Source organism: Pongo abelii, chromosome 22 (assembly GCF_028885655.2).
Source record: "Pongo abelii isolate AG06213 chromosome 22, NHGRI_mPonAbe1-v2.0_pri, whole genome shotgun sequence".
NCBI classification, from domain to species: domain Eukaryota; kingdom Metazoa; phylum Chordata; class Mammalia; order Primates; family Hominidae; genus Pongo; species Pongo abelii.
Genome location: NC_072007.2, coordinates 40,470,605 through 40,495,972, shown reverse-complemented (window position 1 = coordinate 40,495,972; position 25,368 = coordinate 40,470,605). Strand labels below are relative to the sequence as shown.

The following is a 25,368-nucleotide window of genomic DNA, read 5'->3' as shown; positions in this document are numbered from 1 at the left end:
AAATTTAAGTAGAGAAAAGAAAGCCTAAAATAAAAAAGGGAAAATATAAGACATTACCTTAAAGACCTTAGATAGGAAAGATTTTTTTCAAGTAAGTACAAACAAACAAATAAACAATACTTGTAAAATAAAAGATTAGCAAATATGGCTACATCAAAATGAAAAGCTCCTGGTAATATGAGATATCACGAAGAAATTAAAAATAAAGCAAGAGCATGTGTAAGGATGTGGGGATGATAACGCCCACCAGAATGCCATGTACTTTCCACTCAATGTTTCTGTAAATGTTAACCCTACAAAAATAGTCTATTAATGAAAAAATCAAGCTAGCAACAAAACATAGAAAAAAAAACCAGATTTAGAGAAAATATATACAACATGTACCATAAATACTATCCAAAATATTTAAGAACCCCTACAAATTAAAAGACTATCCTGACCAACATGGTGAAACTCCGTCTCTACTAAAAATACAAAAATTAGCTGGGCGTGGTGGTGCGTGCCTGTAGTCCCAGCTACTCAAGAGGCTGAAACAGGAGAATCACTTGAACCCGGAAGGCAGAGATTGCAGTGAGCTGAGATCGTGCCACTGCACTCCAGCCTGGTTACAGAGTGAGACTCCGTCTCAAAAAAATAAAAATAAAAAAAGAAAGAACAAATGACTCAATAGAAAATAACCAAAGTATATAAGCAATTACTAACAAAGAAAATATGATTTAATAAACATATTAAAAAGTGTTCAACCTTAGTAATAGGTAATTATAACCTACAAAATATTATTTGTAATCATCCATTTGGCAAACTTTTTTGAAGTCAATCATATGACAACTTAAAAATATATTCTCACATACTGCAGATGGAAATGGAATTTAACAAAGCCACTATATATGTGAATATTTAAAATACCCACACTTTATGACAAGGTAAGTTCACTTCTCAATGTCTCTTCTACCTAAACATTCTTTCAAGCTCTACAATATTCACCTCAGCACCACCTGGACACTGAAAAATTGAGAACAATGAAAAAGTCCATCAATTGCAGACTATAAATTATAATATAGTCATATGAATAAATATTTTACAACAGATAAAAAGGATGGAATAGATCCATATGAATTAATATGATAAAAAGTTATAAAATTAACAAATAAGATCTATAAAATTATGTAGAGCGGCATATTTTATGTATAACCACTTGCAAATAAACAAACATTTCTTTATGTAATATACATTCGTATATTATAGTATGTATGTGCGTGTGTACATATACAGAGAGAGAGAATAAAAAGCTTTACAAAAACACAGCCTACATAAAAATTGTTAGCTTTGGAGAAGTCTTGGAAATGAGGATTGGAGATTCTTTTTTTCTTTTTTAATATACCTTAAGTTCTGGGGTGCACGTGCAGAACGTGCAGGTCTGTTACATAACCATACACATGCCATGGTGGTTTGCTGCACCCATCAACCTGTCACCTACATTAGATATTTCTCCTAATGCTATCCCTCCCCAAGCCTCCCACCCACCAACAGGCTTGGGTGTGTGATGTTCCCCTCCCTATGTCCGTGTGTTCTCATTGTTCTACTCCCACTTGTGAGTGAGAACATGAGGTGTTTGATTTTCTATTCTTGTGTTAGTTTGCAAATTCATCAATTTGCAACTTTACTCAGTAATTTCTAATAAGTAGGAGTCGTTTCTGAGCTCTTTTCTTCCAGATTGGGGAAGACATTCGTTTTCTATTTTGTGCTACAATAGCTGGTTGTAATATAAATCTTGAGTAATTTTGAGAACTATTTGGTGGCTGATAGACTCAAAGAAAAATACCAAGATACCAAGTGCTTTTTTCTTCATGTATTGTGTGTGGCACCTTAATTCACATATCATGAGCAGAGCAGAGTGACTCATTGACCTTGAATTGCAATGCTGACTATTCTACTTAAGTTGTATAGCATAAACCACCATTTAACCCTCTGGATTTTTATAAAGTGATGGACTTTCTGAGAATTAAATAAAGGAGAGTGTAAGATGTTCTGACACAGTGCCTAGGACTAGTGCTCAACAAATGACAAATGACAGTAATTTTGTTGTATTATAAAAGTGAAGAGGCCCTAAAATTCACCAACTCTACAGCCTTTTTTTCTGTAGAGGATGTGATTGAGAACCACAATCCAAGGTTTTAGAGCTAGTTATTTAGGAAGCTAGAGCCAGAATCTAAATTATTGTTGGTGTAGTAGTCTAGGGTATTAAAAGGGCTTTTTTCTCACTACTGTTTCCTATGAGGAATGACTTTCCCCTAAATATCCTTCTGACCTCTCTCTAACCCCTTATTCACTCAGCCTCTGAAGAGATGAAGATATCTTTAGGATTGACATATCCGAGAAGAATAACTGGGCATGCACCTTTCATCCCTGACCCTCCCCGTCTTGGAAACCCTTCTTTTCTCATGTACAAATTGCCCATGGGCTGTCCACTCCCACTACTTTCTCCATCTTAGGGAACTTCTCCTGGACCCATGTTACCCTGACATGGGTAACTCTGTCTGATTCTAGGGTTTAGTGTTGGCAAAGCCATTTGTTTTAACATACCTAATTCTACTGTCAAAAATAAAGGTGACATATATGTTCTCTGCCTGCAACTTTTTGCCATTTCAAAGTGTTCAGAACCCAGTTAGTAAGAAAGAGTGGTTTCTCTGGACCCAAAACAGTGCTTCCTAAAATAGGTCACACTACCTATCATTTAAGGGAAGATTGTTTAACAATAAGTAACTGGTAAATAACTAATTCATGAAGATTTGTATTGTGGGGGCACAACCAGTCTGTAATTATTTGAAAAGGAATTCATGGTGTAAAGTAAATCAAATGACATCACTCCATTCCATTATGGCTTTCTTCTATTGTTATCACACTTAGGATGCAAAGTGAACTTGAAATGGAAGATATTTATTTGACAGAATGCAGACATACCCTTATTTTCCTTATTTTTTAGTGTAATGTTATGAGGAGAAACAATAGATGATAAAACAAGAAGTATATAAGGGGAATATAAATATTTCGGGCCCAAGAAAAATATTACAATCTTCCTACCTCTCAGCATTGGTACTCCAAGATCAGATTGTGCTATCTATACTCCATTTGATGCCTTAAGTTAGGAAACTAAGGGAAAGATGCCAGGAACAATTTGTGTCCAGCATATATAATCTTTATTTTTTATTTTTTTAGAGACAGGACCTTGCTCTGTCTCCCAGGCTGAGTGTAGTGTCACAGTCATAGTTCACTGTAGCTTCAAACTCTTCGGCTTCAACAATCCTGCAGCCTCACCCCCTGAGTAGTTGTGACCACAGGTGTGTGCCACCACAATTGGCTAATTTTTGTTATTATTATTATTATTATTATTATTATGCAGAGAAGGGGTCTGTTTTGAAGAGCTGATCTGGAACTTCTGGCCTCAATCAATCCTCCCATATTGGCCCCCTAAAGCACTGGTATTACAGGTGTGAGCCACTGTGCCTGGCCATGGGTAGCCTTTCCCTCTGTGAAAGAACATTTTCCTGAAGTACTGAATTACATTTTCATTCCATAACACATAGAGCAAGATGGCACATGAGAATGTCTCACATGGAGGCAATATCTACAAATTAAAATATTTAAGAACTACAAAAATTAATTCAAGATGGATTAAAGACTTAAATGTTAGACCTAAAACCATAAAAATCCTAGAAGAAAACCTAGGCATTACCATTCAGGACATAGGCATGGGCAAGGACTTCGTGTCTAAAACACTAAAGCAATGGCAACAAAAGCCAAAATTGACAAATGGGATCTAATTAAACTAAAGAGCTTCTGCACAGCAAAAGAAACTACCATCAGAGTGAACAGGCAACCTACAGAATGGGAGAAAATTTTTGCAATCTACTCATCTGACAAAGGGCTAATATCCAGAATCTACAAAGAACTCCAAAAAATTTACAAGAAAAAAACAAACAACCCCATCAAAAAGTGGGCAAAGGATATAAACAGATACTTCTCAAAAGAAGACATTTATGCAGCCAAAAGACGCATGAAAAAATGCTCATCATCACTGGCCATCAGAGAAATGCAAATCAAAACCACAATGAGATACCATCTCACACAAGTTAGAATGGCAATCATTAAAAAGTCAGGAAATAACAGGTGCTAGAGAGGATGTGGAGAAATAGGAACACTTTTACACTGTTGGTGGGACTGTAAACTAGTTCAACCATTGTGGAAGTCAGTGTGGCGATTCCTCAGGGATCTAGAACTAGAAATTCCATTTGACCCAGCAATCCCATTACTGGGTATATACCCAAGGGACTATAAATCATGCTGCTATAAAGACACATGCACACGTATGTTTATTGAGGCACTATTCACAATAGCAAAGACTTGGAACCAACCCAAATGTCCAAAAATGATGGACTGGATTAAGAAAATGTGACACATATACACCATGGAATACTATGCAGCCATAAAAAATGATGAGTTCATGTCCTTTGTAGGGACATGGATGAAATTGGAAATCATCATTCTCAGTAAACTATCGCAAGAACAAAAAACTAAACACCACATATTCTCACTCATAGGTGGGAATTGAACAATGAGAACACATGGACACAGGAAGGGGAACATCACACTCTGGGGACTGTTGTGGAGTGGGGGGAGTGGGGAGGGATAGCATTAGGAGATATACCTAATGCTAAATAACGAGTTAATGGGTGCAGCACACCAGCATGGCACATGTATACATATGTAACTAACCTGCACATTGTGCACATGTACCCTAAAACTTAAAGTATAATTTAAAAAAAAAAAAAAAGAACTGGTTCCAAACAGAACTAAAATTTGGGGGAAGAACCTTATAAAATTTAGAACTTGTACTTCTGATCTTGCTTGAATTTGAGGGAAATAGTCTAGAATAGGAATAAACAAGTAAATTTTCAAAGAAAAAGGTATAACTTTAGTCAAGAGTGCTCTTAATTTCCGGCTTGGAACACGCAGCATGGGCCACCGCCATCAACAAGAAGAGAGAAGGAAATGGGGTGGAGATAAAGAGGAATGGGAAAAGGAAGGTAAGGGAAAGCATGTAAAAGGAAAGGAAAGGGCAGGGAAGAGGATTGTTTAAACGTTTTCCAGCAACTCCCCTTCCTGGCCTCATATGAGAATCATTGACTTGAAAACACATAACCTTGGCATCCCAATAAACTAGAAAGACCCTCAAACTGGAGATGAATTAATCTCATCCTGCCCCAGGCCTCTTCACCATGGTAGGTCACATCTGACTCTCCAAATCCCATCTCTTACAAACTCTTAATGTGGATGATGACTAAAGTCTGAATTTCTACTAAAGCTAATGGGTTCTTTGAAGATTATCTTGGAATCAGATAAAGGCAATAACTATACTAACTTTATGAATAATTGTGAATAGATATGTAAGCTTATAGATGTGTGTGAATACACATATATGTCTTTTCATCATGATCCTTAAACTTGTTATGTATATATCCAGAAGTCCTGGTTCTACTATTTTTGAAAATACATATTTACTGCTTTTTTTCTATTTTAATTATTGGTTTAAGACATGGGCATAATTATCATAATAAAGAATGTTGTCTCCATAACTTAGGAAACTGTTGATAAAGAAGAGAGAACTTAGCATATTTTTTGTCCTTTTTTTCTTGCCTCTCTTGAAAGATAGGTAATAGAGATTTTAAGCATAACAGTGCAATCCAGCCTGAGGCATAGAACATCTACAGTTCTCTTTGCTTTTAGATAAAAAGAAACCATAGTAGTGTTATAAAATATTAACAGAAACATGATATAAAAGCACAAGTATTCCAGGGACCAGGTATGACAGCTCTATCTGATCAAGATAGTTGTGGTGGTTTTCAAGGAACATTTCTCTACTCATTCCAGAGAACACATGAACTCATTAGTCTAAAAAGTACCTAACCAACCTGAATGTGAAGGCACAGTGAAGGTTTTCCCAACCACAGCTATACCACGGCAGAGAAACTATTATACACAATTCTTGGAGGAGCTGGTCATGTTGGCTTGAGCCTGTAATCTCAGCTACTAGGGAGGCTGAGATGGGAGGATGGCTTCAGGCCAGGAGTTGAAGATCAGCCTGGGCAAAGTAGTAAGACTTCACCTCTAAAAATAAAAGAGAAAAAAATATAAAAATTAGCTGGGCATGAGTATGTCTATAGTCCCAGCTGTTTGGAAAGCTGAGATGAGAGGATCACTTGAGCCCAAGAGTTCGAGGCTGCAGTGAGCTATAATTGTCCCCCTCTGCATTCCAGCCTGGGCAACAGAGCAAGACTCTGTCTCTAAAAATAAAAATTTAAAAAATATTCTGGTATACATATTTCCAGGAAGCACACACTGAAACAATAATCTTAGGTGATGATGGTTTAACCAGACACAAAACCAGCCCCAAATCCTTCTCTAGTCTAAATTTAGGGCACAATTTTATTCTTCTGATTCCAGTGTAGGCTCACATTCTATGCTAATCAAGAGCATAAGGGGACCTCAACCCCAGAGTCCCAAGCCCAGAAGTTCTGCTGTTTTCAGTGATTGCGAAACATCATTCCATGCCATCAACATCTGTTTACCAAGTTATGAAACATTATTCCATACATGAAACTTGGTGCATATTTATCATTATCTCCGTGTAAATAGCTTCAGAAATAGCTATGCAACATATTCTAAAATAAACTGTTAAAGGCAGAGGGTTTTCATGATCACTACCAAATAGGGTTGAGGGTATCAGTGAACAAGGCTGTTAGAAACATCGTGTTGATTTTAGAAGTCTGTGTCCGATCACAGGGATGCCCTATATATTTTGCTATCCTGAGACAGAATATGGGACCAGGATAGCAATTTCAGGGATCATTTAAGTCTTTAAAATATAAAACCATTGAATTTTTGCAAGTGAACAGTCCTTCAACTTTTCTGCATAAAATCTAAAGGCCATTTGGATAGTTGCCTGGTGGCCTGTGGGACCACATACATATTTGTGGGAAGTGGAGATGATGCCTGTCACTGCAGCCAAGTCAGTCAGATGACTGGAGACAAGAGACAGGGCACAGAGTCGTAAAAGGAGACTGGGCTTGGGAATAGGAGGTTATTCTCTAGTTCTGGTATTGCCACATTTTGTCTCTGGGCCTCAGATTCCCTACCAGAAAAAAAGATGAGATTGAATTTAATGAACACTTCCACCTCTAAAATATGATGATTCTATCATTCTGGATATAAATTGTGTTTTTGTTGTTGTTGTTTGTTTGTTTTTAGACAGAGTTTCACTCTTGTTGCCTAGGCTGGAGTGCAATGGTGCGACCTCGGGTCACTGCAACCTCTGCCTCCTGGGTTCAAGCGATTCTCCTGCCTCAGCCTCCCAAGTAGCTGGGATTACAGGCATGCGCCACCATGCCCAGCTAATTTTGTATTTTTAGTAGAAACAGGGTTTCTCCATATTGGTCAGGCTGGTTTCGAACTCCTGACCTCAGGTGATCCACCTGCCTCAGTCTCCCAAAGTGTTGGGATTACAGGCGTGAGCCAACACGCCTGGCCCCAACCTCTGTTAAATTTTTTTGTGGTGTTTAACTATGCCTTCCTTCCGCATGTTCCCTTCCCAAAGTGTTTATCAGAATCCATCCAAGCCCAGGCAATGTCTTTCAAAGATACAGGCAAATTTTCATTACATGTCACAAATAAGCCATTAAATCAGTAGAGATGCATTTAGTTTTGTTACACCTTAATTACTGAATTGCCAAGAGCTACCAATGGAAGCTTTATACCTAACTTCCATATTTCCTCAAGACCCTGTGTTTGGGCTAATGCTAACTTATGTTTCAAAAGAAGAAAAACAGAGGAAGTGCCATAGGAGACCAGAATTTCCTCCATGAGTTAATTTTCGGAAGAGAAGCTGCAAACTGCAGTCATTTTAACTCAGAGACTCCATCCTTCTTGTAAAACACATGTACCTAAGTGTACTAGTAAAATCTGCCTGGACCCTGGGCCACATCATTAAAGCTTTCAGTAGACACCAGGCCCCATGTCTGATGGAACTGATTTCACAACTAAAGACATTAAATATCATAATCAGGTAATAATAAGGTTCACCTTAACCTTGACCATTTAAGCTCTACAATTACTAACCTTTTAAAAGAGTAACATAATAAAAAGTCTGACATATTTTTGCAAGCAACATATTAACTCCAGTTTGGTTGGGCTGGAATCTGACTATTTTCAACAGTTGGTGAGAAAGCTTATCAAGTCATATATCCCTTCCTGATATGAAGATCCAGAGATAACATGTGTTTATTTCTACAGCCATAAAATAAAAGGAAAATGCAAACAAAGAAAGGAGAGGCACACTGATAGGTGAGATTATCATATTTAGAAACTCAAGTAATGCTGAAGATCAAAAGTTGATTATAGCAGGGCACCAGAATATAACCTGATCACAGGCAGAGATGGTGGGCAGTGGAAGACTCCACAAATGGATTATCATTAAAAACTACAATCTTTTACAGGCTCAGAAAAAGCAACGAGGAGAATTTTTATTTAGTCTTTCAAACTGCTGAGTGAGTTTTATTATAGTTGCTAAATCAGTCTGAAGAATGGAATTTCAACATAAGGCAAAAACAAGTAGTTCTGTTTCCTTTGCCCTGTACCCCCAAACACCCCTTTTCTTTGTCTCATTCTTTCTCGTTGTTCTTGCTTGGAGGCAACTTTAGTTGTAAAATAATGTATCTTAGAAACAATTTTAAAGAATGCATAAATAATTTAAGCTTATTTCTCAGAAACCAGTTCATATTGCTGGCTTTTGACCCTTGCCCTAATTGCAAAGATACCGTGCAATTAGTATGATGGTCAAGGGTTTTTGTTTGAGAACTTTCTTCTTTAACGTTTTACTTCTAGAAGTGCTACTGAGCACCAGTCTGTTCACATTACTACTGATTTGATGAGTGGATGATGCTGACGTGTTCTAGAACTGACTTGGATATTGAATGTTAGCTGTGGATCCAGAGTGGTTGGAGAAAGACCATTTGGGAGTTTAACTTTTCCTAAATGTATATGGTATGCCTAGCATTGGGCAACTGCTCAGAGTCCACGCAGGAAAACAGAAACCAGGGAAATATCATATAGAGAACTGGTTACGCAAGTATTAGAGGACTGGAAATGCCAAGAAGATGGGGACAGTAATTGCAGGAAGCGGCCTCACCCATGAGATCAGGGACAAAGGGAAGAAGTCAGAGTTGCTAGAATCCAGTAAGTGCTAGGGGAGTGAGACTCTGATCTCTGAAGAGAGGCACAAGTCAGATGGTGGAACAGGGGGATGCTGTGGAACGGTGAGCCAGACCTCTATGGAGGGGGCACTGCTGTTGGGGTGTGCTGGTCTCTGTTGGGAATTCATTGGGACTAGTTCTTCAAATCAGAAGGTGGGAGGGGGGAACTGGAACCAACTGCCATTGCCACAGTGACATTAACAGAAACAGAAAGGCAAAGAAGGAACAGTTCCTTTCTTCTCCTGCCTGTTACTCTCTAGTGCCCCCTGTTAACAGAACATAACAAGTAACGTTTAAAACAGACCATACCTTCATAACCATCACAGACCGACTTTGCTCTTCTGAGCTAACTCTAAGAGTTTATGCTATATATTTGTCATTTTAGGCTACATCTATAAAAATCATAAGTGCATTTAATATGTAGTTGACCAGAAGACTTTTTTTTCTTAAAGAAGAAAATATTTTAGGTTTTTGCTTTAGTTACGCCTCAAAGGTCCGTGGTATGAGTCACTATCCTATACCTATGTGAGCAAAGAAACTCTTGGGGGAGTTTTAGAATAGGCACACATTGTAATGAATCTCTCTCTAGTGAATTATAATATCATTTCAGTATGAAAGATGCCATTTCAAAAGCAAGACAGGCCCATTATTAAAAGCAAACTAGGCCGGGCACAGTGGCTCACACCTGTAATCCCAGCACTTTGGGAGGCTGAGGTGCGTGGATCACCTGAGGTAAGGATTTTGAGACCAGCCTGGCCAACATGATGAAACCCTGACTCTACTAAAAATACAAAAAATTAGCCGGGCCTGGTGGCGGGCACCTGTAATCTCAGCTACTCGGGAGGCTGAGGCAGAAGAATCGCTTGAACCTGGGAGCAAAGGTTGCAGTGAGCCAAGATCACGCCACTGCACTCCAGCCTGGGAAAAAGGAACATAACTCCACTTCAAAAAAAAAAAAAAAGCAAACTAATTCACAAATAAAATATAGATAGCAAATCAGAATTACATGACCTAAAATTTGATAGTACAGCCTTCATATCTTCTAAACTACTCTTGCATGTTTCTATAGGGCCTTCGACTTTTGCTACATAACAATTGATCTGAATTTTTGTGTTAGGTTTGATGGCGATCCCAAATGTAACACTCCTTTTCCTCAGCAATTTTTGAACCAAATGAGAAATAGAACAAAAGAGTCAGCAAATAAGAGTAAACTGCTGTTTTTATTACTGAAATTACTTCTCACAGAGATAGGTGCCTCTATATAAAGGTAAGAGGTGCTCCTGATATTGATTCCAGAATTAAATAGATTGATCTGTTGCTATGGCCTGGATATTTATGTTCCCTCCAAAATTCATATGTTGAAATCCTAACCCCCAACTTGATGGTATTAGGAGATGGAGCATTTAGGAGATGATAATTAGGTCATGAGGGAGAAGCTGTCTATGAACGGGGTTAATGCTCTTATAAAACTATCAGAGAGAACTGCCTTGCGCCTTCCACCATGTGAAGATACAAAGAAGTTGGCAATCTTCAACCAGGAAGCTGGCCCTCATCAGATACTGGGTCTGCCAGTGCCTTGAGTGTTTTCCAGACTTCAGAACTATAAGAAATACACTTCTGTTATTGATAACCCACTCAATTTATGGTACTTCTGTTATAGCAGCCCAAATGGGCTAAGACATTCACCTAGAGACAGACGGTACTAGACCACTGGAGTCCTAATCACACTTAGGAGAGAAGTAGAGCAGAATAGAAGCTACCTGATAGGAAGGAAAGCAGGTGCTGATTAAGCATGCCTAATTCTATATCCAAGCCCATTGATTAGACAAGAAAACCTCCCTCTACCTGCCTAATGGGCAGAGGGAGGTCAGAAACTTTTTCCTAGTGGTGCTCCCACCACACGGACGTCAACACCGAGAGCTGAGACTTGGAGGTGGGGGAGTCATTCTCCACATTCTCTAACCCCACTGGTGATAAATGCCAGGGAAATAGTAAAGATATCTGCCTTGCCATCAAATCGTCAATGGCTAGATTATTGCCTGGCAATTAATAATCCCTTAATAGCCATTTGTTGAACAAGTTGAGTAGATCAATTCTTACTTTTATGGAAATGGATATGTTTAGAAAACTTAAATTCAAATTCTGGTTTTGGTACTAACTAGCAGTGTTACTTTGGGCAAGTAATTTAACATCTCTAGACCTCAATCACTTGTCTGTCATATGGCATGATAGGCCTTTATCTAAAATTAATTCTGGGATGCATTCCAATTTCACAATTCTGTTACTCGTCTTCACATTAGTGGTTTGGATAATCTATGGCTGCTTTTGTAATCACAAAGTCTGTATCATAAACAAATGCTAAAATAAGTATGTTTGGTGGGTAGCCAGAAACGTACAGGCTGATTCTACCTATAGGGTTTTCCTTCATTTTCTATTCTCTTAGTATTTTATTTTTCATGAGAATAGTAAAAGAGGTTAGAAAAGAGGACTTATTATCCTACATCCTGCCTTCCTAGGTGCCTTCTTTGACCTCTAGTGTGAGAATTCAATGTCTAGTGCAGTATTTTGGCACATCTATCAAATAATCAACATGGAATCCTTTAATTAAGTGTAATTTCTAAAGAAGTGGTTTTAGGAGGCAGTGCTGATGAGCAGAAATAGCACTTTAAAAGATAGAAAACATCTGAGCTCTCCCCAAACCTTGTATTTCTATGTGGAAACTTATGGAAGTCATATTAACCGTCAGATACTCAGGTTTTACCATCATAAAATAGAAGGCTAGAGTACCTCTCTGTATTCTTTCACTTCCAACATTCAATAATTCAGACTAATGTGCTGAAGAATTCAGTGTATTTTTATGGCTAAAATTTGCCCCCAGGTGTAGCAGACTTTCACAGTTACTACTTGAGACTGTCACTGCAGCAGTTACTACTGTTACTACTTGGGACCGTCATTAGGAGACAGAATGAAGAGGGACGAACGTAGAAATGAAAACCTCAGACAAAAGAAACTGTTTTAAAGGAAGGGGCCAGGGGAAGAAGAAAAGGGCTCCCTGCTCCTAACGAGCAAAGGCAGCCATGCTGAGCTTCTACAGCCCTTCGTATTTATTGAGTAGAAAGAGCAGGGAGGAGGAGGTAACAATTGGTCAGCTGCTTAATTGATCACAGGTTCACCTTATTGCTAACAGGCTTCAGATGTGCCTAATCACAAGAAACACTTGTGCCTGGGTCGTGACTGCCCTCAGCATTCCTTCTGGGCAGCAGACGCAGTTTGCCAGTTTGCCAACATCCTGCTTTCATGAGAAACAGTTTGCTGTTTACTCATATGGCCTTCAGTGGTATACTGAGTTGATCATGACCCTCATTCTTTCGGCCTTCAACACCCAGGAATACACATTTTAAAACCTGAGATTTTGGTTTTCCTGATCTGGTAGGTAGATAAAAATAAAAGACTGAAAGCACCACTATTGTTCAATATTTCTGGGAGTTAAATTTATTTTTATTTTTTTTAATTTTAATTTTTAATTTTTGTAGCTACATGGTGTATATATTTATGGGGTACATGAAATGTTTTGATACAGGCATGCAATTCATAATAACCACATCATGGAGAATAGGCTATCCATCCCTTTACACGCAATCTTATTATACTCTTTTAGTTATTTTAAAATATACCATTAAATTATTATTGACTACTGTCACCTCTTTTGCTATCAAATAGCAGGTCTTATTCATGTTTACTAACTATAACTATTACTAACTATAATGGGAGTTAAATTTATAGAGTCCACTTTAAGTTCAATTTGACATCAGTTGCTAAAATTTAGAATATGTAAACCTTGTGGGTCAGCTCTCCCACATCTAGGAGCACTATAGAGTAGTAAAGCATAAAGTCTCCAGGCAGAAGAGCCTGAGCTTGAATTGTAGGCCTACAAGCATGTGGTCTGAGATGCTACTTTTAGACTCTCTACGTCAGTTTCCTCGTCTGTAAAATAGGGATTGCAATAAAACTCCATCAAGTGATGGTAAGGGCTAAACGAGACAATACATATGTTTTAAAGAGCTTAGAAATGTACCAGGAATAATGTAGCTACTTCGTGAAAGATAGCTATTACCACAGCGGCTGTTATTACGGACTGAGTATCCCTCATCCAAAGTGCTTGGGACCAAAGGCATTCTGGATTTCAGATTTGTTCTCATCATGGAATATTTGCATTATAATGGTTCAGCATCCCAAATTTGAAAATCCCAAATCTAAAATGTTCCAAGGAGCATTTCCTTCTAATATTATGTCACTGCTGAAAAAGTTTTGGGATAGGTGCAGCAAACCACCATGGCACACGTTTACCTATGAAAGAAACCTGCACATTCTGCACAAGTATCCCAGTACCTAAAATAAAATAAAATTATTTTAAAAAGTTTTGGATTTTGAAACATTTTAAATTTTGGATTTTCAGATTAAGGATACTCAATCTGTATTATTATTATAGATAATGGTGTGAACCTGTTCAGAGAATACATGTTTAAGGATTTTCATTTAACAAGGCTTTTACTGAAAATACAAAAAATTATCAGCTAAATTACTACCAGTAGTGGAATGTAAGGTAGGAAGATGACAGAAGATAAATAATTAATACGTGATACTAACGGTCTCGAATCCAGCCATGGGGACATAACTGGAAACAGAAAGAAATGGAGATGCCACTGAGAAATTTATGGAGAAGTTTTAGGAACACCTGGAGAATAAGAAGGTGATTCTGAGCATGGGTAGAAAAATGACAACTTGGAGCAAAAGGTTTGGTGCCAAAAATAGGGAAAGAGAAAGGTCAGGGACGTCGATTTATTTTTGCACTGCTTTTATTGCTAAATGTTCTGAAAGAATCATTTCCTGCCCCGTGACAAAAAATGCTTCAACAGCACCAGCTGAGGGTCTCCACGGAAATCAGGATGGAAGGTGGATCAATCAAATTCAGCAAGAGAGGGGTTTGCCACTGCAAGTCTCAATTGATTGTGGGAAGAGGTCACATTTTGTGGAGGGCTTTAGAGACAGAGTCTTTAAAAAAATTCTTGTTACATTTTCAAATTATGAATTGAAATTCTAGCACCATTATTATAAAATATTAAACCTCATTTTAATATGAAATAGTAAAATGTTACCCAGCTCAACATTGGCAATGTTCTCCCTGTGGGTAACATGCCTGAGGGTACAATCATGTGCTGCTTGGAGGAGAAGCCTAGAGACAATGGCACGCTGACCCAGGCATCAGGGAACTAAGCCACAGTTATCTCCCACAACCCTGAGACCAAGAAGACCCGTGTAAACCTACCCTCTGGCTCCAAGAAGGTTACCTCCTCAGCCAACAGAGCTGTGGTTGGTGTGGTGGCTGGAGGTGGCCAAATTGACAAACCCATCCTGAAGGCTGGCTGGGCATACCGCAAATATAAGGCAAAGAGGAACTCCTGGCCACAAGTACGGGGTGGGGTGTGAACATGAACGCTGTGGAGCATCATTTCAGAGATGGCAGCCACCGGCACATCGGCAAGCCCTCCACCATCTGCAGAGATGCCTCTGCTGGCCAAAGTGGGTCTCATTGCTGCCCGCCGGACTGGATAGTCTAGGGAACCAAGACTGGGCAGGAGAAAGAGAACTAGTGCTGAGGGGCTCAGTAAAGTTTGTCCTTATGCCACCAAGGAAAAGAGAGAGAGAGAGAGAGAAGAAAGAAGCTGTGAATGATGTTAATCAGTGCTAAATCATGAAAAACTGTCACTTTTGTATTTTTTTCTGAGGAGAAACCTGCAATCCAAGATTGAATTTATACATGTATTTACATTTCCATCCCCCTATCTTTACTAAGCGCCTACAGTAGGCATAGCAAGCAGCATACAACATATCTCACCATAGAGCGGATCATGTCTACATTGCCATAGCTGATTCAATATCTGACATCTAAAAGTGTGGCCTATATCTTGACTACCCTAAACTTTCATTGTGGATATTCGATGAGATCTCTGGGATCAATTAATTTCTTTTCATTTTTTGAGATGGAGTCTCACTGTTGTCCAGGCTGGAGTGCAGTGGTGCCATCTCAGCTGACTGCAGTCTCCACCTCCTGGGTTCAAGCAATTCTCCTGCTTCAAGCTCCAGAGTAGCTGGGATTACAGGCACCTGGCACCACACCCAGCTAATTTTTGTATTTTTGGTAGATACGAGGTTTCACCATGTTGGCCAGGCTGGTCTTGAACTCCTGACTTCAAGTGATCCTGCCTGCCTTGGCCTCCCAAAGTTCTGGAAGTACAGGCGTGAGCCACCACTCCTGGCCTGGGATCAATTAATTTCTAACAATACTTTTAATCCTCTGCCAGTGTTCCGAATCCATGGGAGATTAAAGTGAGTAAACACTTGATTTTATTTAAGAAGTTAATCAAGGCTGGGCATGGTGGCTCACACCTGTAACTCCAGCACTTTGGGAGGCAGAGGTGGGTGGATCACATGAAGTCAGGAGTTTGAGACCAGCCTGGCCATCATGGTGAAACCCCATCTCTACCAAAAACACGAAATTAGCGGGGTATAGCGGCACATGCCTGTAATCCCAGCTACTTGGGGGGCTGAGGCAGGAGAATCACTTGAACTCAGGAGGCGGAGGTTGCAGTGAGTGGAGATCACACCATTGCACTCCAGCCTGGGCAACAAGAGCGAAACTTCATCTCAAAAAAAAAAATTTTTTTTTAATCAATATATTTGGAAAAACATTTATCATCAAGCGTAAAAGGCCCTGGTTACCTATTTCTAATGACAAGGACAACCCCAGCTACAAGGAATCATTTATTTGTGCCATGTGTTGATTTACTAATAGGAAGCTGGTAATAAATTATTCAAAACTTTTTTTTTCTGGAAAATGACAGGAAAGAGATTGGTGAATCTTTCCTTGTTAAATTAGTTGCCTTTTAAAGAGACTACAGACTCTCAATTTTTCGGTGCAGAACCTAGCAGTTAATAAGGTAGAATCATCTTCTTGAAAGTCAATAAATAATTCTATAAAACAATCATAAGTTATTCATGGTGGTGTCTTAAACATGATTAAAAAAGACTGATTTGATTTGGAAGAAGTAGGTGGGCATTAGAGGGAAAGAAGGGAAAGTGAAATTTTCTGTATGGGACACATAATACTCAGGTAGAACCCAAGACTGGAAAACTTTGGAAATTATTCATTGTTTGCTTGTTCATTTGTTTGTTTTCTTCAGTATTTCCAGAACTCAGAAACAAAAAAATTTGCTTTAGACAACTTCATTTTGATAACTCAAAGCCTTACTTTTATCTCTCCCTGATCTTTTTTTCCATAGCCTTTCTTTCTCAATGAACAAATATTTATTGCACACATATATTTTATCAGAAGTTTGCAAGAAGGTTGCGAGGTAAACAAGACAAAGTCACATAATAACTGATAATATATTTTCATATCGCCCCTCCTTAAGGACACTGAAACTGGTCACAGCAGAAAATAAGGAAACACTATTATGATTCTCGTGTTGGCTCGGTTGTTATTTTTATAGACATAAAGATAACACATGTAAGTGTTGACTTTCTGTAATATGAAGGCCTCCAAAATGCAAATCTTCCCTCAAACATATTATCAGACAGACACAGGGTCTTTTGTGAAAAACAAAAAACACAGAAAACGTTTCTTTGGGTTTGTTAATTCATTCAGCATATATCTGTTGATGATCTATTTTGCACATAAGTCTTCAGGTACTACAAATGTTATTTGGGTCTGCTCTTTGCTTTCTTTTTTTAGAAAAGCTTTATTTTTGGTTCAGGAGTATGTGCACAGGTTTGTTATACAGGTAAACTCATGTCATGGGAGTTTGTTGTACAGATTATTTCATCTCCCAGTTACTAAGCCTAGTACCCAGCAGTTATTTTTTCTGCTTCTCTCCCTCCTCCCACTCTCCACCCTCAAGTAGGCTCCAGTGTCTATTGTTCCCTTTGTGTCCACGAGTTGTCATCGTTTAGCTCCCACTTATAAGTAAGAACATGTGGTATTTGATTGTAGTTTCCTGTGTTACTTTGCTAAGGATAAAGGCCTCCAGCTCCATCCATGTTCCCCCAAAAGATATGATATCATTTTTATGGCTGCATAGTATTCCATGCTGTGTATGTACCACATTTTCTTTATTCAATCTGTCCTTAATGGCCATTTAGGTTGATTCCATGTCTTTGCTATTGTGAATAGTGCCGCAATGAGAATTTGCATGCGTGTGTCTTTATGCAAGAATGATTTCTATTCCTCTGGGTATATATCCAGTAAAGGGATTGCTGGGTCAAATAGTAGTTCTGTTTTTAGCTCTTGTGGAATCACCACACTGCTTTCTTTGCTTTCTAAGAGCAATCTAAGCTGATGGATTATCATTTATTTTATTCGTCTATGGAAACCATAGCAAACCGTCTATTTCTGAAGTATGAACCTTTCACGAGTACTTTGTTCCACTTCATTCTCCTTTCTTAATAATTGTATAGAATGTCCTGTCTTTTCCCCTAATTATCTCTGTTAGGGAATACTTTGGTTGTAGGCAGTTAGACAAATAACCCAGATGGCATGTGTCTATGATACAATCTCTATAATACTATGCTCAGGGTCTGGATCTTAGACCTCTTCCTTAAGTAAACCAATTATATGTGTATTTAGTTTAGTAACTTAGGTGTAACTCACACATCTCCCATCTCAGTTTAGGAAGCACAGTCCCCTCTCACTGTGGGGCCTACTTGTATCATCTCATTTCTTTCCTTTGCTTTCCTTATATCCAAATTTAGAACCCAATAGCCTATAAAATACATTCCAATTCAGTGTTTTGAGATCTACAAGGCGCATTCCAATGCACAATTCTCTAATCCCGTGATTTTACTGCAAGAGTTGTAAACTAACATAGGATTGGATTTACTGCAACCCATTCAAAAGTGTAGACAACGCTCAAATTTTATATGAGTATATTCTGAAGGAATGCTATACCTAACAGAATGCTATACCTAACAAAATGCTCTAGCTAATTAGACACTTAAATTGTGGTGGGGTGGCGGGGGAGGGGGTGTTTGGGAAAGATAGAGAAAGAAGAGAAAAATTGAAATCAATTTCTATCCTCAGAGAAACTTCAATGTACTTTCAGGGCAGTCGGTGTCTTTACATGATACAAATCACCCAGGGTACACCTTAAGATATAAAAATATAAAGCAATTTTCCATTATCTTATTAGTAGCTCATAGTGAAGAGACAAAGTTCTTTGTTTTTTGAGAGTATAAATTCTTGTGTTTAATCAAAGTTTACCTTTAAAGTTGTTGTTTCGTTTGCAGGTTTTTATTAAAATGAAGTTGCAGAGGAGATAATTTTTGAAAAGTAGGGTAGACACAGAGCTGTGTTTATTTCTTTTTACTATGAAAAACTTTTTCCAAGAATTCAAGAAATCGCTTGTGAGAAATGAGAACCAGAGAGAAGACACTGAAGACACTACTTGCATGATACACTTTTATGAGATACCTGGGTGCCTGTGACAAGAGATGGCCCAGTGCTGCGGAAAGGACCCTGTCATGGTCTGCTCCCTTAAACACTGATGACTTTATGAGTACCTAAAGATGGCAAGCTTGACACAAACATAAGATATCTCAAGAGAGACAACATTTACAGCGTCAGTGGAGAAAGTCTTTCTACCAGCTCCAAGAATAAGGACTTTTGACCCAAGGGAACTGAATCAGGAGAGAAATAATATGTTTGATGGTGCTTGGTAACTATTTTAAATGACTTATTTGCACATATACTGAGTTACTCCTTTGGTATAACAGAAATATTTGAGCAACAATTTTCAGTTATGAAAAAAGTTACCAAAAGCAAACAATTGTGCCAGTGAGTAGCAATGCAAGAAATATTTCATTTCTACTGCAGGATGGTTAAAATTGTACGTAAATTTTTTTGTATCAAATACATTTTTATTAGAATTCTAGTATATGTCTTTCATTTTAATTTGAAAAGTTCTTTATTCCTTTTGAACTGAGATGAGAAGTGTTCATAAAAATAGTGATAATAATAACATATATGGTAAGTGCTTCTTCTGTGGATACTGATAAGTGGATAAGTGTTTTGTATGGATTAGTTCATTTAGCCATTACACCACCCTAAGGTAAAACTTATTTTTCGTGTTGTATATATGAGGATACTTAGGTTTTAGAGAACCTAATGGACAGATTTAGGATACAAAGCAAGTCTGATTAACTCCAGAACCTTTAAACCTCTACACCAGGGCCTAACAACCTCAGCACAGTTGATATTTGGACTGGATTATTGGTTGAAGATGGGGACTTTACTGTGTATCATAAGATGCTTGACGGCATCCCTGGTTTCTGCCCACTAGATGCCAGTGGCACTGGTACCCTCAAAACACACACACACATACACACGCGTGCACGCACACACACACGCACGCAACGTGAAAATTGCCAAATGTGTCCTAGGTGGAGTTGGGAGGCAGGCACATCACCTGGGTTGAGAACCACAGTTTGACACTATATTGCTTCCCTGAAATTTCAGCAGGTGAAATGGGAAGCACAGGTCCATTGAGACAGATACTTTAGTAACCCCTGAAAGTTTTAGAAGGCAGGGCCCTTGACATGGCTTGGGAATTATGGGGAGCACCTAATTAACTTGTTGTCTGTGCTCCTTAACTACACATTACTTGGGAGTTGGAGATTCAGAAAAAAAAATAGGATTCTACGTTGTGTTTTATGCCCGGTTTGTTTGACATGTCTTTAGCGTGGGTTTTCTGCAAGCATATTTGCTACCAAACCTGGGCCCAGCTGAATGACTTGAGCCAAAAGCCATTTGAGCAGATCATCAAAATATCCGAATCAGAATTTAAAGAGGAAACATAAATCAGAGAGAGTAACTGAGAGGTTATACTAGCAGGGTGGCCTATGGAGAAACTACATCAGACTTTGTTTTGTGGCCATTATCTCTTCAGGATGGAATAAATTTATCTCTCACCTCTTAGGGCAGCCAAGCTTTCACATTCCTAAAGACAACACATTTTACCACGAGGGGGCAGGTATTAATTAGCCCTCTGAGTGTAAGTTGGGCAGCGCTGGATGCTGAGCGCAGAGAAGATCTGCTGTTTAGTCAGGGCCAGTATGAAATTCTGTATTGGGGGTAGGGAGTTGAAGATTGAAAAGGAGAGTGCTTTTTGCCACCTTCTGAATACTGAGATGAGAAAGGACAGCATTTCTGGATTTCAGAATTTGGAGATCTAGGCCTGGTTGTTTGCTGGTGAAGAGAAGTTGGAGGCTGCAGTGAGCCGTGATCTCACCACTGCACTCCAGACTGGGTGACAGAGTGAGACCCTGTGTCAAAAACAATATTATTATTTTCTAATGGATTTAAGAGATTTTTAACAGTAATGTTAAAGGTATGCAATTATTTCCATGTGTTATGAAATTAGATCTTATTCTCTGGATTTTTTTTTAAAGTCTGGGGAAAATTTGATGAGGCCTTGAATAGCTTAATTAGATTTACTCCTCATTCTATAAACTAAACCCACTTCAGAAAGATTAAAGAATAAATTTTAATCAAATTTGGGGCAATGAAAAACCAGAATATAAGTGAGTCACAATATATATGTATTTAACTTACGCAAATTTAACACTGAATTCAGCAAAAAATTATACACATTTAAAAAACGAATTATATATTTTCTCATGTTTTTTCATTTAATGCCTATAATCATGTACATTATATATTTATCAATATATATAATTGTCCAGATTGTGCACACACAAATACATGTTGAATATTTGCTCAAACACAAAGTTTGTCACATAGTAATGTAATTGATGTATTAGTTATTACTCCTGTTAATAATAATACGGGCCAGGTGCAGTGGCTCATGCCTGTAATCTCAGCACTTTGGGAGGCCAAGGCAGGAGGATCATTTGAGCCCAGGAGTTCAAGACCCATCTGGGCAACAGAGTGACTCCCTGTCTCTACAAAAATACAAAAATAAAACTAAGCCAGGCATGGCGGGGCGCACCTGTAGTCCCAGCTTCTAAGGAAGCTGACATGAGAGAATTACTTGAACCTAGGAGGTCAAGGCTGCAGTGAGCCGTGATCGCACCACTGCACTCCAGCCTGGGTGACAGAGTGAGACCCTGTCTCAAAAATAATATTATTGTTTCCTGAAGGATTTAAGAGATTTTTTTAAACAGTAATGTTAAATGTATGCAATTATTTCCATATGTTTTGAAATTAAATCTTAACATCTTGATCAAAAAAATAAAAATGAAAACCAGGTTCTTTGTAACACAAAGTGACCTATTGCAAGACCTCATGGACTTTTACAAAGCACAAATATATCAACAAATTATTCTAGTATAAAGATTAGGGAGAAGAGGAAGAAAGAAAGAAAAGGAAGAAAGTAAAAAAGAAAGCAAGGAAGGGAACAATGGAGAAAAAGAAAGAGGGAATAGGAGAAAGAGGCGGAAGAAGGGAAGGCAGACAGAGAGACAAGGAAGGAAAAAATGAAGAAAGTCCTATGAGCCAGGAGAGGGTAGAGAACTAAAGTTACCAGGGAAGAAAAGAAAAGCTTCCACAAAGACTCTTACAAGTCAGGTAGAGAAGAGAATAGAAGGGTTCCCACAGCATAGGGAGGGGCCCTGAAAGAGCATGACACATTCCGGGAACTTCCAGTTGCCCACGGTGGCTGGCACTTACGCTGTGGGCACCTAGTTTGGGTTATAGGCCTTATCAGATGTGATGGTTAATTTTATTTGTCAACTTGACAGGTCTACGAGATGCCCATAAAGATGGTAAAACATTACTTTCTGGGTGTGTCGATGAAGGTGTCCCTGGAAGCACATTAGTATTTGAATCCATAGACTGAGTAAAGAAGATGGCCTGACCCAGCATGGGTGGGCATGATCCAATCTGTTGAGGGCCTGAATAGAACAAACAGGCAGAGGAAAGGCAAATTCACTTCCTTTGCTGAGCTGGACCATCTCTCTTCTTTTATCCTCTGGAGGTCTTTGTTCTCTGGCCTTTTGATTTGGACATGGACTTACACCTTTTTTTCCCCAGGTGTCAGGCCTTTGGACTTGGGCTGGAACTATACCACTGGTTTTCCTGGCGCTCCAGCTTGCAGAGAGCAGATCATGGAGCTTCTCAGCCTCCTTACAGGCATAAGCTAACCTCTCATAATAAATCTCTTTATTTATAACTACTCCATTCATTCTGTTTCCCTGAAGAACTCTCACTAACGCATCAGTCACCTTAAGGAGTTAGGTTTTATCTGGTAGATGTTGGGAAACAAAAACAGATTTTAAAGAAAAACTTTTATGACTGTGGTAACAGATATAAAAACGTAAAGGAGTTAAAAAAGATGAAGGATACAGAAGCCAGTCAACTGGCTAGTGCAATAATTCTTAGGTGGTTGCTGAATATAAACAGTGGTACTGTAAATGGAGATAGATGTGGTGCACATTTAAGGGAAATTGGATTGATTGCAAGCATAAAGGTGAAGCAAGATCCTGAAATTTGAGTCTTGGGTGAGTGATGGGACTTGAGTTAATAATGCTGCCCTGTGATAAAAGGCAAATGATTTTGAGAAATAAAGAAAAAATGATTTTGAGAAGGGTTTGGATTGAGCTTTGGAAATATTATATTTATTGCACTTGTCAGACAGTATCACAACTATCCATATACATTTTTCTTACCCACTAGAATGCGAACTCTTTGTGTCAAGGGCTATGGCTTAATTATAAATGTGGACCTATGGTTTAGATCAATGTGTTTTCTATATCAGAGATGAAATATGAATTGTTTATTTATTTAACTTGCCTTTATCTTTAAAATTAAAGTGTCTCTGTAAACATTATATTACCTTATGTAATGTTTAAAAACAAAACTGGTAATTGTTTTAGAAGCAAGAAGCATGATTTATTTGCCATTTTCAGTGGTATAGATAAATAAAAAGCCTTACAACTCCTAGATAGAAGTAAATGCATTTGTTAGGTCTGCATTGAGCTGCAGAAAACAGAAAACTGCCTACCCTGGCTTAACAACACGAAGGTCTTTCTTCTTGCATACCAAAATTGGGGGAGACATAGGCAAGTCAAGGCTGGTAAGACTTCTCCATGATGCCATTAAAAACCCAGATAATTCCAGCTTTGTGTTACACCAACCCCAATGTGTGGCTTTTATTCTCACTTCCCCCAGAGAGCTGTTTCACCTTCAGGTATCAGATCCTTATTCTAGATAGGACAAAGGAGAAAAGGAGAAAGATAAACAGCTAAAGAAATATACCAACTAAATATGGCTCCCTTTAAATTACTATTCAGGTGCCCCATTCATTGATTTCTATTTACATCTAATTGGCCAGGGCGGGGTCACATCTCTATTCCTATTGCAGGAAAGTAAGGAGGGACGACTATTTATAACTAAGCATATGTTTTCCTGAACAAAATAGGAATTGTGTAAGTTTAGAAAATGGCGTGCTTCCAACCTTATGATGCACCTTGAAATGGATATTGACTAGAAATTTCTTTCTCTTTTTTTCTTTTTTGAAATTTTTATGGGGTACATGAAATATTTTGATACAATGCATAATAATCACATCAGGGTAAATGGGGTATTCCTCCCCTCAAGCATTTGTCATCTATTTCTGTTACAAACAGTGCAATTATGCTTTTTTTTTTTTTAGAGGGAGTTTCGTTCTTGTTGCTCAGGCTGGAGTGCAGTGGCACTATCTCTTCTCACTGCAACCTCTGCCTCCTGAGTTCAAGGGATTCTCCTGCCTCAGCCTCCTGAGTAGCTGGGATTACAGGTGCCTGCCACCACGCCCAGCTAATTTTCTGTATTTTTAGTAGAGACAAGGTGTCACCACGTTGGCCAGGCTGGTCTTGAACTCCTGACCTCAGGTGATCTGCCCACCTCCGCCTCCCAAAGTGATGAGATTACAGGCGTAAGCCACCGTGCCCAGCCAATTATACTTTTTAAGTTATATTTACATGTATAATAATTTATTGTTGGTGGTAGTCATTGTTGAGTTATTAAATACTAGATCTTATTCATTCTATCTAACTATATTTTTGTATCCATTAACTATTCTCACTTCCCCTGTACCCTACTCTTCCCAGCTTCTAGTAACCATCGTTCTACTGTCTATCTCCATGAGTTCAACTGTTTTAAATTTTAGTTCCCATAAATTAGCAAGAGCATTCAAAGTTTGACTTTCTACACCTGGCATATTTCACTTAACCTAATCACCTCCAATTCCATCCATGTTGTTGCAAATGACAAAATCTCATTCTTTTTTATGGCTAAATAGTATTCTACTGTTTATGTGTACCACATTTTCTTTATCCATTCATCTGTTGATGAACACTCAGGTTGCTTCCAAATCTTGGCTATTACGAATACTAATGCAATAAAAATGGGAGTGCATATATTAGGTTGGTATAAAAGTAATTACAATTTTTGCCATCGAAAGCAATATCTCTTTGATATACTGATTTCCTTTCTTTTGGGTATATATATACCTAACAATGGTATTGCTGGATCACATGGTAATTGTGTTTTTGTGTTTTGAGGGACCTCCATATTGTTCTCCATCTTGGCTGTACTAATTTACATTCACACCAAGAGTGTACGAGGGTTCCCTTTTCTCCTCATTCTCACCAGCATTTGTTATTGCCTGTCTTTTGTATAAAATCCAGTTTAACTGGGGCAAGATGATTTCTCCTTGTAGTTTTGATGTGCATTTCACTGATTGTCAATAATGTTGAGAACATTTTTATGTACTTGTTTGCTATTTGTATGTCTTTTCTTGAGAAATGTCTATTCAGATATTTTGCCCATTTGTTAATTGAATTGTTAAATTATTTTTCTGTTCAGTGATTTGAGATCCTTATATATTCTGGTTATTAATGCCTTGTCAGATGGATAATTCCTTGTCAAGATAAAGAGGTTTCTTTTTAAATAAATGATAGACGTAGACATTTCTATATATACATATGTATGTATTAGTAGACAAATATG

At 38.3% G+C, this 25,368-nt stretch overlaps 1 pseudogene; it reads left to right on the top strand.

The window, feature by feature from the left end:
• Nucleotides 1-5,014: 5,014 nt before the first annotated feature.
• LOC100456815 (large ribosomal subunit protein uL2-like) lies at nt 5,015-14,918 on the top strand (annotated as a pseudogene).
• The last annotated feature ends 10,450 nt before the right edge of the window (nt 14,919-25,368 follow it).